This window comes from Lycorma delicatula, chromosome 4 (assembly GCF_047948215.1).
Source record: "Lycorma delicatula isolate Av1 chromosome 4, ASM4794821v1, whole genome shotgun sequence".
In the NCBI taxonomy this organism is placed as follows: domain Eukaryota; kingdom Metazoa; phylum Arthropoda; class Insecta; order Hemiptera; family Fulgoridae; genus Lycorma; species Lycorma delicatula.
In genome coordinates this window covers 19,226,833-19,242,996 of record NC_134458.1, presented here as the reverse complement: position 1 = coordinate 19,242,996, position 16,164 = coordinate 19,226,833, and the positions used below count along the sequence as shown (strand labels likewise).

Here is a 16,164-nt window from a genome sequence, read left to right as displayed (position 1 = left end):
CTCGTCTCATAAGTAGTCCTCGTGAAGTAACTCGTCATTGCCGCAATCGTAGTGTCTCGTCAAGACGTAAACAACATCGCAAAAGGAGTCCGATACAGGCAAGTGATAGTCATCTGCCACCGACTTCGTCTCCTTCTCAGCCTATTGCCTTTACATCTAGTAAAGGACATGTTTCACACAGTTGAAATAGGACTCAGAGCCTGAGCCGCCACCAATTCACTCCTGCTGGAGAGCGTAGAGACAGTAGATTGTGTACACATAGTCCAATTGACAGTCTGATGATGACAGGGATACATCACAACGGAAATGTTTTGATAAAAGATCTCGTACGCTTAAAGGTAAGCAGTTCATGAGTTATTATAAGCATTATGAAGTCCGAGAAAGCGGTCAAAAGATAGACGCTATACGGATAAACTATACAATGAAATAAAATCTCCAGGAACAAAACAATCATCGGCTAGGAGAGAAAACCCGCCGAAAAGAAGAATGCATTATGATGATGATGATACAGGACCAAGCGTCTCTAGACTGCTAAGACTTCAATCAAATCCACAACAGTTGAGACCTGAATATAGTTAATGGGGTGCTCCAAATGAATTAGTCGATAGACTTCGATAACTATACGATAAATATAGGGCTGGTAATAGGGGTGTGAACAAAAAATCGTTGCCATTGTGGAGGAGTTGAAAGGGCATGGTATAATTTAAACGACTACACCATCATCAACGGTCGTTATACCAAGGTATTTCCGGAAAGTAAAGTAATCAATCTACAAGAATGAGAAAAAATTGATTTACTTAAAAATAAGAATAATAATACCTGTACATTAACATTCTTCAAAATATTGTTCTCCTGCGTCGATACATCTTTGCCAGCAGGATTTCCAATCTGTAACGCATCTTGTAAGGCCTGTTTAGGAAGTGCGTTTAAAGCCATTTCACAAGATGCTTTCACCTCGTACAATTTTCTGTAACGATGGTTTTCAGGAGGATTTCAAACGGGGAAACCAAAAGATTTCTGCAGAAGCCATGTTGGGACTGTAGGGTGGATATGGCATCCGAACCCCATAGGGGAAGACACCCGCCTTGTGACGCTTCCGGTCGCTACAACACCCCCCACATTCCTAACCCTGATGGGCTTTAACGGGAGTCGTCTTTCGTCCTCTAACTTTTACATCTCATAGTAATAAGCCTGGCCTCGTTGGGATGCCACTAATGTAAATGCTTCGGTAGACATTTACAGCAATGATTTATAAACTCATCTTTTGCCTTCGCTGCAGGCTCATCCGGACATCTTGAATGTCCTACATCGTTGCCCTCTGAACTAGCTAACCAAGTTGGCGGAAACACGAACTCCACGCCTAGTTCTACATTTTATTCAGCCAATTCGTGTCTAAATGTCTGGGTGGTTGGGGCAGCATTGCCACATTAGATTTGGCCATCTGCTGATCATGGAGAAGTCAGTATGAGCAGGCGCGCTGTCATGGTGAAGTTTCCAATCGCCGTTAGTGTCTGGTCTGATGCCCCAGATCCTTTGCTCTCACTCTCTTGAAGACTTCTACGGAAAAAAAATTAGAGTTAACGGTTGGCCCGGGAGGTACAAACTCACGGTGCACGATTCCCCTGATGTATAAAACACAATGAGCACTGTCTTGAACTTTGATTTGTTCTTTCGAGCATTCTTGCGGCGAGGGGAAGCTGAGCTCTCCCACTCGGCACTTTGACTCTTCGTTTCACGGTCTTACTTAAATATCCACTTTTCATCACCCGTGATAACATTGTCCAAAAAGTGAGGATAAATTTTACACATTTTCAAAACGTCTTGACAAATTTCCATTTGGAGAGATTTTTGGTCGTCGGTAAAAATTCTTGGGACAAGCTTCGCGCACACTTTTCTCATGTGCAAATCCACAATCTTGTGGACATTAGTTTGTGGAATATTAACGCCTCGGCCATTAAACAAACACTCATTCAACTGTCTGTTTGCAACGTTCTTTCATACGAGTCACATTTTTGTCGTTTGAAGAGGCTGACGGGCGTCCTGCGCGGGCTTCGTCGTCGACCTCTTCCAAAGATGCCTTTTGCCATCTGTAGCCTTGTGCCTTTGAGATAAACACTCATCCTCTAAGGCCTGTTGAGCCATTAGAAAAGTTTCCGCTGCAAACTTGCCGAGTTTTACACAAAAATTGATCGTGTATCTTTGTTCCACTGAGAGCTGCATCGCGACTTGTATAACAAACGAAACAGAGGTTTACGAAATCGCCCGTCCACCTCCGAGAGCTCGGAGACAACTGAGCAAACACTCACTCGGTAGTTGACTTACACCACCATGGAGTACGCCTGGAACTGTTTTACCAAACATTGCTGAGTTTTAAATAATCCAATATTTCGTTAAATATTGGTTTTAGGTTTAGATAATCTTTATCTGTTTCATTATAGCATCCATTCATCAGATTACGGAATATAAATCCATTGCATGCGTGTTTTATCTCCATGTCTTATAGTGCAGGATGCACGCCTTCCATTACATGTATGTGTAATTTATCATTAATACGGTATTACCACTAACGTAGAATGAGGTACTGCTCTTGCAGTACACCCGCCACCGCTACCATATATGTACCTATACCTTATTGACATCCATCGCTATCATATACATAGTTATACCTACTAGCAGACACCAGTGTCGTTCTTCATGGTAAATAACGGTAAACGAGGTGGGTCTCATGGTGACATAATATTTATAATGAAATTGAATGACATATTAAATATTGGCATCTAATTCCTCTATTGCAGAACGATGTCGTACTCATTATCGCTGAGCGGTGAAGGATCTTCAATCACACACACGTTCTTTCCGGAACTGGAACTGCTACCGGGACGATGGGAAATGGGATTACAAGTACATAATGACCGGTAACAGCATACCGAACGTTGAAGACGATGTAAATAACAGATTCACGTTTGCGCTTCCGGAAAATGTTGACATAAGATGAAAACCACAACATATCGAAAGGTAAAAAAATACCATTGCTATACCTACAGGCTGCTATAAGTTGGACGATATTGCAAAGTATATTAAAAATCAGATGAAAGATTTAGGACGGCTCGTACACATCAGAGCCAACAGTAATACATTGCAAACGGAAATAAAAAACACTGTATATATAGATTCCACTAACAAACACAGCCTAGCTCCTTTGGTGGGTTTTAAACGGAAGCTGCTGGCCTAATGTAATACACATATCTGAAAATCCTATAAACATAGCGCCTGTAAATATTATCCGAGTAAAGTGTAACATTGTCAAAGGCAGTTACGTCAACTGCAAACAGGATCGGGTTCTGCATGAGTTCGCTGTGGTAGTAGACCACCGCGATATGATACAAGAGTCACTGTGGAAACGATTTATCTACATCCCAATCCCGTAGGGGAAGACACCCGCCTAATAACGTTCCGGTCGCCACCCACCCCCTTCATTGCCCTGATGGGCTTTAACGGGAGTCGTCTATCACCCTCTGATTTTTTACATCTCATAGTAATAAGCCTGGCCTCGTTGGGATGCCACCGATGTAAATGCCTCGGTAGACATTTGCATCGGTGATTTATTAACTTAGCTTTTGCCTTCACAGTAGGCTCGTCTGGACATCTTGAATGTTTTACATCATATCCCTCTGAACTAGCTACCGAGTTCGCCGAATCACGAACCCCGCGCCCAGTTCTACTTATTATGAGCCAATTTCATGAATATCTAGTAATTCGAGGCAAATTAAACACAACACACCACCAAAGATGTTGGTCGCAACAATGACATTTAGTCCTAATTTCCCTTACTGAATTCAACTTTTGTTCAAACCCCAGAATTAAGTTAAATTATGGACTCCGGTCTTGTCCACTATGGAGAGGCGGACAGACCTCCTACTCCCACTCGGCTTCATCGCAGAGTCCCGCGGACATTCACCTCAATAAACCATTGTCGAGATGCAGCTACACCTCACAGCCGCATGGCATCCGATGCTCTCGGCAGTGCAGTCGCCATCCCGCCGACAGTGTCGCTCATTCGCTTGCTCATTCTAATCTGGCCTCGTCAAAACGCCGCTACACCTCACGACTGCATGGTATCCCATGTCCTTCAACAGTGGAGTCGCCGTTCCGCCGACAGCTTATATAATCTTAGTCACCTCAAATCCAACTAACCGTGGATCGATGGCAAAGCGCCTACCTTCGGTCAGTCAAACTATCCAGGCGGACCCTAGCCACCCGGGTTCCTACTCTACTAGATCCCCTCGGCCGTCCTGCGCAGGGCGAGGAATCGAAGGAAGCCAGCAACAATTGCCCAACCTCTACGAGTCCGCCAGTTGGCTCACAGATCAAAGAAGGAGTTTACTCTCTCAAGTTCCTTAACAACTCTAGTACGCTTAGCTTCTTACTGAGGACAGACATACAGGACATGATCCACTGTGTCATCGACCTTACAGTCCGGACACAAGACGGAGTCAAACAACCTAAACGTAGTCAAACTACCCCTAAAAGCAACATGTCCCGAAAGAAATTAAGTAATATGCCGATTGGGGAGACCCAGCTAATCACTCGCAACTTCCTAACATTTGGAAAATTACCATTAGTGTGTCGACCAGTAGAATAATCGTTCCACCTAGTTTGCCAAGAGTCGAAACCTTGGTATCAGTTTCTTGCATACGCCCTGACGTTAGAAGGCCTCCCTTCTTGGAAATATACCACTGGCTACGTTCCGTAGCAAAATGTCAAGGGGGTTTTATGCCGGCGATCACAGTGACTGCCTCTCACGAGACAGTTCTGTAGCCACTGACAACAGCTAACAGTAGAAGACGCTAAACGGTAACATACCTAATAGGAAGGCCGTCCATCACAACCCGCGGACGACCGGTTGCGGCTGGATGACCCTTTAGGAACATCATAGTGGTTTTCTCCGCACTGAAAACCATCTTATGCTAAAGACTCCACAACCTTAATACCTTACATGCCTGTGTCACTCTGAGGTCTATCTCGGCACGCGAGTTGACCTCGACCAGAAGCATAGTGGTCGTCCATCAGCATAAGGTTAGAAATTAACCTACTATTAATGCAGAGGTACAAGACCTTCTCGAAAACATTACCTACTACAGGCAAGAGCGTCAGAGAACGGTAAGAGAAACTTACAGTGGGATCCTTGTTGCCACCTTTGAAGAGCAATTTCAACACACCACTTTTCCAACACGCTGGGAATGCCCAGGAAAAAGTAACCTATTAAAAACCCTAGTAAGAGAACCAACAATCACGGGCAATGTGCGAACAAGGAACTCCACTTTGTTACCATCATATCCGGGGACTTTATTCCTAGCTAGGCTACAAATTACTTGATGGACTTCCGCCTCAGTAATTTCTGAAGACAAAATCTCAGAGCGAAAACCTGCAACTTCCCTTCGGACACGTTGATGATACGAGATATCACCAACCTCGGTATCATCTAGAAGCAGATCGTCCATCAGATGAGTGAGGACACGATCTTTATCAATTACCAAACCATCCTGGGTCGAGAGAGCCGACCGAAGAATATCTTTTTTCCACTTATGAACAAGAATTCGATAAACACTCCATGGGTCTTTATTTCCCTGCTCTTGCACAAAAGAGCACCAGGAATCACGTTTAGAAGTCCTAACGTTATAAAAATACTCGGTCCTCTTCCGACGATAATCCGCAATCAAGACTGCACGCCGATCAGGGTCACCCGTACGCTGTGCGGCTCTGCTGAGCCGGCCCACACTCCGCTTCATCGCAGTCAATTCCCGAGTCCACCATCCAGCTACTCTCTTTCGACCCGTACTTCTAGATATGGAGTATTCAGCGGCTTCAACTACCGCAGAAGAGAAATTGTCTGCCAGGTCATCTAATGGGATCTCATCAAGACTTCGAGAAAAAACTCTTAGCCTGGCCGCAAGAAGTTCGAAAACTTGAGCCAATCCGCTCGCCTGTGGAGGAAGCGCCACTGCTGAACGGAACGTCATCCCTAAAGAGAACGCGCAGCGCACCTACCCAATCAAAAACTATTAGCCGGTGCCCGCTTTCGCAATTATCGACTACCGACCAATTCAGTCCTACCGGGAATATCCTTACCAATGGTAACATCAATTTTTGGTACCATGGAAGGCCCACCGCAAACCAATTGCACCGGCGAAGGTAGTCAACTCGCTGACTACATTGAAAACATCAAACTGATGCTGGGCGATGAAACCTTCGATTAATTCGCCGCCATCGTCCGTGATCCAACTGTGCCAAAGAAGCGATTTGGCGTTCGCATCATATAAAAATAGGACGACCCGCTACCAACCGAACAATTCTATCCCATCTTTCCAAGTGCTGTTCAGTGGGATCCCTGTACTGAAAGTACGAACTAACTACGACCAGGACCAAACCATTCACGGAAAGCTTAACAACGACATGATGCGTGTCAGAGGCCTGCAATATGAAGACACTTTATATCGACTTCCTGGACAGTACAGCGGATTTGCTATCACCAACGGAAAACTTATTCCAGTTTGAAAAACCTGGCAGATCTCCCTTGACCACATACGGGGGCTGTAGAAGAAGAACATCAAGGCTCCGTTTCTCAACAACCTCACCTAGCTAAACTTGGACTGCATAGGCTCCCTGGGTATTAAGTTGACCGAATCTAACCATCGGGAAAGTTGAAGTACATCTCAACCCCGCTCAATTAGCAACCACACTCCTTACTATTAACTGAGTACCTATGATTCTTGCGCAACCTTTTGCAGTTAATGCCAAGACGGAGCCTCTTTCTTTTGCGGACAGTCGTCACGCTTATGTCCTTCCTTGCCACAATGGGCGCAGACGGACACATACTTACAAAACTTGGCCCTGTGGCCAAAACTACAACACTCTAAGCATCGCTGACAGGATGCGAAGTCAACGAAGATTCGTCCCTCCGACACGAACTTCTGATGGAGACCAGCTCCTAACTCAAACACACCGTGATACCGTGGGGTATCACGCTTATCAGTCTTGAAGACAAGCCTGCACTGATCCTTAAATGCAGCCTCGTCCAAGTCAGTGTTCTGCTTTCGGATGACAGACAGAACCTTGTCATCAGAGAGGCTCCGTTCTATGTCATACACGATCACACGGGGTCTTCGCTTGGGGTTTACCTTCACCTCAAACTTCTGGACTGCATGAGACTCCTTGATGACGTGGAACATCTCCTTATTCTCTGCGACAACTACCAGCTCTTTGCTGGCTTCCTTAATATCCCTTATCTTCAGCTGATTCCGGTCACCACGAAGGTCAGCCCGGAAATCTCGCTCTACGTCTTAGCTCGTGATCTTCAAGATCACGAGGAGGTCCGCCTGAACTTGCGAACCTCCTGGAATTCTAAAATGGCCAAATATTCCCTACCCTAACAAAACCTAACAAGAACTAAAGAGATTCTCGCTGTTTTCCTCCTACCTGAAACTCTGAGCAAGCCCACAGATGTGACGACTGCCCGCAACGAGCATGGGCAGCTGGGGACTGGATCGATTGGGCGCAACACGTAAACGTACGGTACAAAATCACGGATTACGGCCCCCGCTTTGAAAAGAGTGCAAGCATGACTAGGGAAAATTCCTTACTTGTTATAGGGTCTTACGACCAGGAGTCGTTGCCACATTTCAGCCGTGATGAGGCGGGTACTCGTCGTATAAATGCAACTCTTTTACCTCCGTAGAAGTAAGAAATAATAAGCCTAAAATGAACAAGCGCTGTGTCCACAGTCTAATCAACGAAGCCATGATACTGCTGGAAGTTACACAACTCTTGACTCACTGAAGGAGACCAGAGTTCCGATATATCTACAGGTCGATCAAAGAACATATTCATACACCTAACCGATCAGGACGAAAAATTGCTTAATCTTCTCACGAAAGATTCAGCCTTCCTTTGGAATTGAGTCAAAGATAGGATGCATCTTAATACTGTATTTCATTTTTTGTTTCAGTCTCCATGTATATAGGAAGATGTTGATTTTCGTTAGTAAAAACGAAAAAAGAAAAGGTTATCGTTAACGATAAGCGGTGGCGTTTGAGCGAGAGGAACATCAAGTTCTTGCAATCGTTTGGTGTTAAGTGTAAAGGTGAAGGGGTGAAGAAGCGATAATCATAGCCGACGACATGAATGGATTATTGCAGTAAACGGATAGGTTTCTGTTATATAGTTGGAACGATGGATCCACCAATAATTTATAATTGATGATAAATTAATGCAAAACGAATCGATAATGTACAAGCAGTATCATACACATTCCCTGTATACTTCTGCCACTTTCAATCTTGGAGATAAGATCAGAATCCCTATGAATCAACTCGATGTACGCGCAATACCTGATGAAACTTTCTGCATGTTGAAGGTGTGTTGAAGAATGTTGCGGACAACTGAAAAGCACTAGAGTTAAGTTGGCCAACAACGCGGTCGCTTTCCTCTTCAGCGAGATTCGTTACGAATTGAACGGGATAGAAAAAACGAGAGCTAAGAATTAGGTGTTACCAGCACCATAAGGAATACGTTGTCATTGAGAAACAGTCATGAAATAGAGTTCGAAAACGCCGGATCGGTATTCTGTAATGACCTCATACATCTAGACGAAAACGGAAAGTTCAGTCTCTACGTACCGCTGCAGATGATCATGGGTTTCGCCGACGATTTAAAACGAGTTTTAACTAGAGAGAAACAGGAGTTGTTACTGACAAGAGACAATAACGCTGTGAATGCGATTGTTTGTACCGAAACGAACTATAGAGCCGAATTACCGATCACAAGAGTCTCATGGACCTTTACTTCGTATGTAAGGTCTTAGTTCTTACTTGAGACCAGGACTAAGAGAGGCCGTCGTCTTGGACAAGCTACTGGAGTCGAACAAGAAACTGATGGTCGGGTTCAACGCTTGGGATATAGGAGTGGACGGGTGTTACACCAAGCGATACCAATACGTGGACAGTACAGACCACGTCATAAGAGAAGAAACCAAGTTACGTGATACTAGCTTTCCAAACAGATAAAAAAACCAAGGGACTAAAGAAATGTCGAAATTACACTTGGAAAGTAAAGAATTTGAAAGTCTATCTCAATTCAGATTACTGCCCGTACGATGATTTGAATGGCGACACTAGTAAGACGAATATAATTTTCATAGATTTCCAGAGATCGGTTGTGAAGAAAGCGACCCGGCATACATTTATGCAGAGTTCAGAAAGTTGTGATGCACCACTGTACGTGGTCGATTGCTCTCACCAGAACGAATCGCTGAAATCGGGCCCTCTCGATTTAAAGGTCACCTTTGAGACCGATGGCGCTGTACCTGCAAAGTGTGTATTGATCTACGAAACAGTTGTGAGGTACCCGCCTTTCACTGGTGAGTTGCAGCTTATGAAATAGGGTCAGATGTCGCGTCGGTGAGGTCTCCCTTGCTATTCCCCATGTAACGTAACTTGCATATTGTATATGTATAACTGATACGTACTGCACATTATGGAAACACTGTAACGAAAATACAGTAGCCGATCTAACACATGATTTCTCTAGTCGTATTAATGCTATCGCTAAAGAAAAGAAAATTTTAGCAAACGTAAAACATAACGAATTGATTATCGATAAGCCATACTTAATCTTAGAAATTAAAGCAGTAAGGACTGGACAGGGGCGTTATTGGTTAGCCACTGTAGAAGGTGACACCAAAGAGCTGTTTGGCGTATTCTTTCCCATTAAATATGTAATACATTTACGGATGATGAATTGAAGCAGTTTACAACCCTAGAAATGAAGTTGATTACAAAGATACCATTAATAGATCACACGATATGGTAATACCAGCATAATTCTGTTCTGTTTATATACTTTAAGTAGACGATCAAGACATAAAAAAATATATAAGTATATGATCCTCCTCTTAATCATATATTAACATTTTATTTCGGTTTTCTATTTGGTAAAATATATTCGCGCTTTTTATATAAATGGCTTTGTCTCCTCTGCAGATTTCAGAGCCAAAACACATGAGATTTTTACTTACCATAATGCAAGGAAAGCTACCCGTTATTTTCCTGCACGCCTGGCAAAAGCTCTGAAACCTTTCTAAATGATTCGGGATAGGTAAGCTAAAATAAATAGGACGCATATATTTAGTTATAAAAATTTTTTATATACTGTTACCAGATATATGCCTAATTTAATATCGGCGGACGAATACGGTAGCAGCCCAGATGTTAGCTGAGCACAGTGTACGTACGTGCTGGTACAAGCGTCACTTCCGCCTGCGCGTCAGATGACCGCGCAGTTCTCCCATTATAGCGGCTCTACAGCCCCACCACTCTCAGGCTCAAATAAAAGAGCGTGAACGAGAGTGAATTTTTAATTCATCGTCGACCACCACCTGGTGAAGAACAAGAAAAAGAAGAAGATGGAAGAAGACAGAAGAAGACAGAAGAAGGTCCCTGGCCGCCTCAATGTGAGACCGCCCGGCGGATGCCAACATCCCCGTCGGAGCAGCAGGCTTGGCCGGCCCGCCGAGGGAGCCGCTAAACGCGGATGCTATCTTTCTGCTCCAGCTCGCCGGGCTTCATCACCCTGGTCGGCGGACTCAGCAGCAGGAGCTGACCCAGCCTGGGATCACTCAGGGAGAACCGACTCGGCAGCGCCGACGAAAGACGATCGACGCCGACCCGAGCAGTGGGGGCTCTGGAGGCCACACTGCCACGTTGTAGTGGGGATCCAACTGCCGCTGTGGGGAAGCTCGGTCTGTTTTCAATGAACGAGCCACAACTCCCCGACTTTGCCGGAGACCAGCTTTCTGACCCAACAGCTCTTCTCAGTGCAAACACAAAAAACGGCCCTTCTCAGGACCACCACAAGGTTATAAATTACGAGCCGTCGAATCCATTCGACGATAACAGTTCTTCTCAGTTCTTATAACAATAAGGTTATTAGTTACAACGAGCCGTTGAAGCCAATTGACAACAACAACAGCCCTTCTCAGGGCTACTACACGGTTATTAAGTGCCACGTGCCGTCGAAGCCACTTGGCGACAATACATACATAAAATACAATACAAACAATTCATTTACTCTAACAATTCAGTCCCATGTCATCCATTCTTCTTTCCTTTATATACTAGTTTTAGTTTTAACTATATTATTTTTTCCAGTTTAGAATTAGTAAATCTAGTCGCCTATCGATTCGGTAAGCAGTCGAATTCCTTTTCATCATCCGGTAAAGTAAAGCTACGATGTTCGGGCCGAATTTAGTGTCAACCATTCGCATATTGTCGACTGGGGCATATTTCTTATTAATTTCCATTTCTTTAGCTTTAATATCTGTCTACGAGACTGATTGGTGATAAAGAGCTGACATATATATTTTACGCTGGCTATCGTTATTAAATCCAATTACAACGTCCTACAATTGCTTGCTAGTGATGATGGTGCGTAAACGGTATTGCTTTTGTATTATGGTTGGATACCCCTTTCCAGTCAGCACCGAGTCGCTACCCCTCAACAGGCGGCACGAAACTGATGTTGCGCAACTCGACCGGCTATAGCGATCGATAAGGAAATCGCAGCATATGAATCAGAAGTAGTACTCCATACCACTCCTTATTTGACAGTTTTTATTTATATATAATTTTTCTCTCTCACACTCTCTCTCTCTATTCAGTTGCTAGTTTATTTACTAAATCATATCTCGCGTTATTACTATTTCTATTGGTTTATCACACTGCTGCCAATCTTTGAATTATTATTTAACTTAACGACGACGACTTCAGTTCCGCTCCAACCCACCGCAGCGCAAGTGTTTTCATCCAGTTCATATCTCAAGTGCCATCGCTAGTGTTTAATTTAGTTCCGCTCTAACACGCCGGAGCGCTAGTGACTTCAACTACTTCATATCTCAACCACCAGTGCTAGTGGTGCGAGCCCGCTGAAGGCAATACCTGCTTTGATATTACCTGGCCTTGAGATGTGCTGACGTCGGCCTGCATAAGATACGAGGTTTAGATATAACACACACTTCTGATGTTGCGTGGCCTTTAGATATGTTTCCACCTGACTCTAATAAGGCCTCAGAAATGCGCTAATATCGGACGCGGTCTCAGCACCTAGACCGCTTGAACGATCCAACACACACTTCTGACGTGAAATTGTCTTGAATTGTGCTTTCACCCAACCAGGACTCTACAATTAAGTGTGCTGCAACCGCCATATATATTCTACTTAAAATCGTTTTTTGAAATTTGTAGAAAAATTAAGCGTTAACGATTCCATATAATTAAACTTATTTATTTTTAAAAATTTATAATTTTAACAGTATATATTTTTGTTCAGTAGAATATTGAAGTTAACGTTTCTAAGATGTTAAAAACAGCTGCGGCTTTACCTTTTCCACGATGGTTTTTATTAAAATGTATCGTTGCTTTGATAAGAATATTATAATGAGGATAATTTTTTTCTCTGTAAGTAATAGGATATTCCCCTTATGTCCACTAAGCGCCAATTTTTTGGCCGAAATATACCGCAGTAGTCGAGTGTGCGGTCATCATCCAGGACCATCTAAGATTGCGGCCAATGAGAAATAATTCTCGTAGTGTAAAACGTTTATTATTCACGACCTTCAGATTCACTGTTCGCTTAAAATAACTGACGATACTGGACAAACTTTATACTTAATGTTAGTAGAAATAGCGATATTTTGCACCGCGGTTTGTTACCAGAACTAGGAGAAATTATTTTGTTTCTCTACAATAGGCGATGAAATCGACTCCGAGATAGATCCTGGTCGACGTGTTTCGTAAAGAAAATGTCGTCGTATCGATTTCAATTGTTAGACCAAGCCTCCCGACAACTTTGATGCTACAAGATTAATTTTCAGTTTATTCTCGCATAATTTAACGGACCTGATGCAGTTTCCGCGACAGTTAATCGAGTTAAAAATCCTACAGATTAGTAATCTAGCCAATTTACGCAGATAATACGTGTCCGTCAATCCCGAGAACCGGTCTACAAAGTTATTATTGGAGAAATTATTAATTTTCATAAGTCTACGACGAAGCGTATCTTTCCGATCGACACGACCGGTAGGTTTTCTCAATAATCGGTATTCCAGATTTATAAATCGATACCGAATATCTGCTCGGCACCGATTTAACCGATCGATCAACATAAAACCGTGTTCTACGTTCTTTAATAGCCATAAAGTATGATATAGAAACCGGTAATCACATCATTCATTTAAATGTAACGGTATATGGTATCACCTCACCTATATCATCCTCAGCCCGTATCGTAGTTTAAAAGAGCAAAATAGGGGTAGAAAAAATAAGAATAGACAATACAGGTATAAAGGCTCTTAGATGTTATATATTTTTTTAAATCTTTTATCGGATAGCATAACAACTAGAAAATACTAGTCGCATTATATCTTTGCTCGAGCGTTGGATGTTTTTATTAGTAAATTAAATAAGAAAATGCATATATAATAATCCTAGATGAAGTGTTTTATACAGCATCATAAAGAAAGTATCGTAGTATATTATTGGAGACTAGTCGTAATTAAAAAACTTTGCTAATAATTTTATTGAAAAATCAATTTTACACCGATAGTAATAATTTTAAATATTTAACCATACTCTAATTTTTCGAATTTACTTACAAAGTAATACAGTTATTTTTCGTTTATACGAGTTCTTATTCGATTTATCAAAATGAACGTACAAGTTTTTTTTTTGTTCTTTAAATACCATAATAACTATTACTTTTAAAAAAATTCTACTTTGTCAAACCCAATAGCCTAATCCTGTTTTTTAAGACGATCAGGTTATCGGCTTAAAAATCTTAGAAATCGGACAAGGAAAACGAGAAAAAAATTAGCAAATAATATGATGTATTCTTAAGATTGTTTTTGCGAGTTTTATATTCGGTAAACACAAATAGATTTAGATTAAACAGCGATAAAAAAAAGTATTTATTTGTTTTTGAAGAATAATTTCAGTAATGAAATTAAATTACATATATTAATGAGAATTGATCGGGAAGTAAAATAGGATTTTACTCCCACGATTTTACTGTTATTATAAAGCAAACTAAGCTATAAATAGATTAAATTACTAAATTACTCGGTAAAGATGTAACGCGACAAGTATACGATACGATAAATTACACCGTTGCTAATAATAAAAATAATATTGTTAGAAGAATTATTTTTAATATTAATATTTTTTTATAGTTTGTTTCAGAGTATTGAAAAATCCTGTGCAGTGGTTCAAACGCACACACGTCATAACGTTATCTTTGCATTCGATATTTGATGTTGACTGTATGTAATATGTCACCCCAGTTGGTCGCCTTCCCACGTAAACTCTTAGTATGACAGCCGGAAAGACGGCAACAAGTATTTACTTTTATTTGATTATATATATACACATATATATATGTTTGGATAATAATAATAATAATACCGACGGAAAGGGCACCGTGTGGTGATGTTAAATTTTTCTAAAAAAAAATTGCATTATTTATATAAACATGAACTGTACTTTTACACCTAATAAAAAAATAAATAAAGTTTATTAGTAGCGTCGCACTATTTACAGATGATTTTCAAGATTATTAACACTGGTTTTATCGGAGGGAAACATTTCTACTTGTTTTTATTTAGTCTCCGGTAATGTTCGAGTAATTTCGTTAAATTTTTATCAACGTCGACCGAATAGAATGGAGTATCTAAAAACCTGTTGGGAAAACCAAAAAATCGGATACTACTTGACTTTGAAAAATTTAAGAAAAATCAAAAATCTATTCTCTATTATTTTCTCGTAATTCATCGCAAGGTTAAATTATTCTCTATTTTTTCTTTATGAATTAATCCTTCGCATTTTCTTCATTAATCTTCAGTTAATGGCGAAGGTATTCGAAAATTCCCTTTTTTCCTTATTCTGTTAAAAAAAAAAATGAAGTGATAGTTTAAAAAACTTATTCCGATCGAAGCAGCAGTTAATTAGAAAACGGTGATAACCAAAAAGTCTAAACGGTCACTTACACCATTGTAATACGATAACATAACGGTAAACGAAGCCGGTAATCGGAATATTTTTAACAGATTTTTTGTAGTTTTAAATTCTGACCGGTTGATGTGAAACAGAATTATAAAACATAAAATTCTTTTTGTTATTTCTTCATCGTTCTTTTGACAAGCACATATAACGAAACGGAGTTCCGAACACCGCTAGAGAATAAATTAAAATCCCCTCTTTTTGTTTATTCTTTCGCTACATATTTGATTTAACAATCTTCAGAATTTATCTGTAATGTTACGACGAAGCACTATGAAAACTTTGCATAATAATGAATGCTCCATTGCTCAACACAAATATTAATTATAAAAAATAATAATTGTATTCCGATAATATCATTATTTAATTGTGATTCATTATAAATTAATTAATTAATAATTATTCAAATAGTATTCGATATTACAGTGTACGTAATTATATTAATTAGAATATATATATATATATTTATATATATATATATATATATATATATATATATATATATATATATATATGTTTAGGTAATTTTTTTACATTTTGTAAATTACTGAAAGCGAGTAGTTCAAATTGTAAAATAGATTATACTTATATAAATAACAGATTTATTCATCCGATAAACTATAAAAATTAAGATAAATCATCACCAAACTATGAGAGATCAATAAAATGAATATCCGATCGAGGTAATTTCTTTTCGGCCGTGTGAAGAGCCAAAAAACCAAAACGGTTTCGGTTTCTTCTTAAAGATTTCAACTCTACTTTAATCGATCGAATAAAACTCGAGAACATGATTTATTCTTTTAACAGTTATTAAATAAAAATTGTAGGGTATACAAAATAACGGATGAACTTGACCTTTATCTTTAGTAATTTTCTCATATTGATAGTAGTTTTGTCGAGAAACACGAAAAGTATAATATTTTAGTAATCCCTAACAATCATTTCGGATTATTATTTGACTATAATTAGAAATATAACGCAATTTTCCTGATATTATTTATATTTTCTTCTTTAAAACGATACCGTTTAAAGAAAAATTATAATCGTGCTTTTATCATCA

The 16,164-nt window shown here is 40.4% G+C and overlaps 1 protein-coding gene across 1 annotated transcript in view; it reads left to right on the top strand.

Annotated features, from left to right (window-relative positions):
* Window positions 1-14,875, top strand: part of LOC142322819 (uncharacterized) — a 131,734-nt gene extending 116,859 nt beyond the window's left edge. The window contains exon 4 of the mRNA XM_075361891.1: window positions 14,279-14,875. The gene's annotated coding sequence lies outside the window, so the exon portion shown is untranslated. The remainder of the gene's footprint in view (window positions 1-14,278) is intronic.
* Window positions 14,876-16,164: the final 1,289 nt, after the last annotated feature.